Below are 3549 nucleotides of genomic sequence, written 5' to 3' on the forward strand. Positions count from 1 at the left end.
TATTTAAACGGGATGACTCGACTCTACTGCTTCGCTCCCTATTAGGAGCAGGTGCGGGTGCATGACTCTCTACCTTCTCCTCTATCGGTCCTGGAGGTCTGTGCTTTGAAGGATTAGATGCCATCGATCTTATAAAATAGACAAAGAACATATCTGCATTAGTGTCACATCGACTCTATTTAAAGGCCCATGCATGTAATGCACTCTATTTATTTCTAACTATCTAGGTCTAGGACCGCCCAAACCTCTGCTTTGATACTACTAAATGTGACGCCCCTTACCCATCTACTGTATAGCCGAGCAAAAAGTGTCACATTCGGTGCCGGAGCACCCTATCTTGTCTTATCATGTTTATTGTAAACTTTTAATATCATTTAAAAATAGGTAATCCATATGTAGAATTTTTTTTTTATAACTTGTTTCTGTGAAGACTCGGACAGAGCCTCCTCTATTTTGTTAGCATCTGGCGGGTTCCACTAGGTACCTGTTAACATGTTCATATTCATTTCACACTTTTCCATATCATATTCTACTGTACATATCATTCACAATTATTTATGAGATCTCCAAAAGGTATCATCTATTGCATTCATATAGAAATTCATATACAATAATTTACAAGTTTAAATTACAATCTCAAAGTTTAATTACAATTCAAAATGAAATACATCATGGGTTTATGTACAAAGAACCAAAAAGATAAAATTTAGACATATATGGGCCCTACCAACAAAATTAAATCTGTCGAGGTGACTAGTAGACAATGGCAAATCTGATTGGCCTCTATATGAGCACTATTGCTGCTGCTGGGACTGGTCTCTAATACCTACGCGATAGAAAACCAATGCCTTAAGCATAACGCTTAGTGGTGCATAATTTATAATAACAATAACTTAACAATTGAAATAATGACTCTATATAGCAGTTCATAATTTCTAGGTCTTTTGCATTTTCATTACACTTTGGAAACAATTGAAATTATCGAGATCTTTTCTATTTACTTATTATATATTAAGTCTTAATAAATTTTTATCAGTGTCTAAGAAACCTATAACAAATTAAAAAAAGTTGGATGCATGGGAGTATACTAGTTAGACAGCCATATGTCTATCCGGTATACGTCGGTCATGTCAGGCATGAAGCCTGCGGGTAGGCATTTAAGCCAAATATAATATTAGGCAGATTGACCAACGGGCAAGCGTAAAGCCTATAGAACAATCATGTCAGATAGATTTTATCTGTTAATGTTTATTCTTATGGGCAGTACTGTTATCTATAGTCCCTAATTGGTATACCAATTGATCCAAATTAAATAAGTAAGTCTAGGTATACTATGGATAATTTCGCATTATTACTTATTTATTTGAAATTTTCATATCACTTTATAGTGAGAAAATAGGTCCTACATACCCCTTTCATGTGGTTTAGTGTTTAATGGCTTGTTAGGGTTAAATTCCTACCATAAAATAATTTATCTCATGGACCTTTCTTTGGTTTCAGTTTTTGTGTCTTACTTTCACCTATCCATTTGATCACTTTGTAGCCACTGTTTGGCCACACTTCCTTCATGGAAGTTGTTTCTCTATGTCTTATTTTTATTTTCCCTTTTGAATCATATCAAGTTGACTTTTAGAACTCAAGTTATGGTCGAATAACCATAGCCGATTCATTTCCAGATTTTGGTTCCTTAACTAGACAGCTTTTGGACTTAAAAATTGCCTAATTAATGGAACATGTTGCAGTCACTTTTAGGCATGGTGATCTTCATAGAAATTATTGTCCTATGTCTTATGATCATTGAGAAATTTGTATCACAAATTTTCAAGTTTTGTAGAATTATTTATGACTAATTAACTGACCTGGACTCATGTACCCTGTGCCAACAGGAGTTCAGTTCAGGTCAGTGACTGTAGGTCAATTTTTGGGGTTCTTACATTCATAATTTGAGGAAGGTTTCTAAAACAAAGTTGGAGCCCTATTTCTTAGGTTTTTGGAAAGGTATAGCTCATCCCAATTGAATTTTTCTAGTGGAAAATATGACTAAAAGACTATTTTGGGGTCAAATGAAGTTTGGTTAGATTCCAGGTTTTGATGTATTGACTTGTTCTAACAATTTGACCTAGTTTTCTTGATTTCTGGGTTTTGGTCAAAATACCAATTTTGTAGATCTATGTCTTGTTGACATTTTTCCACTAGTTTCATTACATTTGAGTTCTTGTAGACCAAGTTATGGCCATTTTACCAAAACTGATCGGGTAAGTTTATGTCCAGCAGTTTCTGGACAACCTAATTCTGGACAGTTTTGTGACCCAATTTGGGCCAGCAATTTGATTTGGTTTAAGGCATTTCTAGGTTCTGTGATCTTCATGAAAATTGTAGCCCTATGTCTAATCTTTCCAATGGTATCAAATTCAGGTCATTTGGATCAGTATAGAGAATTATGACCAAATAAATATGTACTGTTCATTTAGTCATTTTCTGGGTTTTGTGCGGGGTCATCCAGATTTGGGCAGTGTTTAGGTCAAGTTTTGGACAGAATTTGGTCATGATTTCTTTATGAAAAATGGAGTGTTTTGGGTCTAGTTTCACCTCCAATTGGCCTCATACCCATTGGAGCAACACACAATCAGTTATGGCTTAAAACACAAGCTGGACTCATTGAGTCCCAAACCTGCAAAAAAAGCACTCCCAAATATTCAATCTCCTCCAACTTCCTTACTTCAATTTGCATACGTAGCACTTCAATTAGGCAACAAATAGTCTCAACAATATCAATTACAAGCCAAATCACAAAATCTCCAATTCAAAATCAAACCCTAATTTCAAATTTTCCAAATCCCACATACACTTATGTAAATAAATTCTAACACTTTTAACCTTGTAAATCCACTTCCCTAACCCATTTAAAACCAACAAAATCATCAATTTCATACTACTCTTAGGGCTGCTTGTAATTGTTAGTAGTATGCCCTAGAGCATATCATTTAGTATGTATCTTGTACATATTTTTATTAATAAAAGGCATTTCCACTTTTCCGTTTACATAATATATTTATGTGTAATAGAAAAGGTCCATTGATATTTTGTTAGAAATATTATTCTTAAGTTGTTAAGAATATGAGTGACAATATTTCTAGCCCGAAGTATCATAAATAGGTTCACAATCGAGGATACTTCATAATAAGGACATGACTTATCCAGAAAGATTGTATTCATGTTTTTTCCCAAGTTATTTATATGAGATATAAATAAGATGGAATGGTGAGTCTCATGCCATATAACAAACATGATAGGCACTTATAAATGATAAGTAGGCCGAACCAGTGACACTTATGATAAGCACATGGAGTTTATTCTTGTCAATGTTTTGTCATAAATCATATCAGTGCATATAATCTTTAGACCTGAGATAGCACAGTTATCTTGTATATAGGTAGTTTGAGTTTGATACTGCTTTCATACTTGTACTGTGTATGGGTATATGAGCATGTGTTGGCTCCTACTAGTTATATATGGAGGTAGGTGTTGATCAAGATGGAATCTGTTCCT

This window comes from Hevea brasiliensis, chromosome 9 (genome assembly GCF_030052815.1).
Source record: "Hevea brasiliensis isolate MT/VB/25A 57/8 chromosome 9, ASM3005281v1, whole genome shotgun sequence".
NCBI lineage: Eukaryota > Viridiplantae > Streptophyta > Magnoliopsida > Malpighiales > Euphorbiaceae > Hevea > Hevea brasiliensis.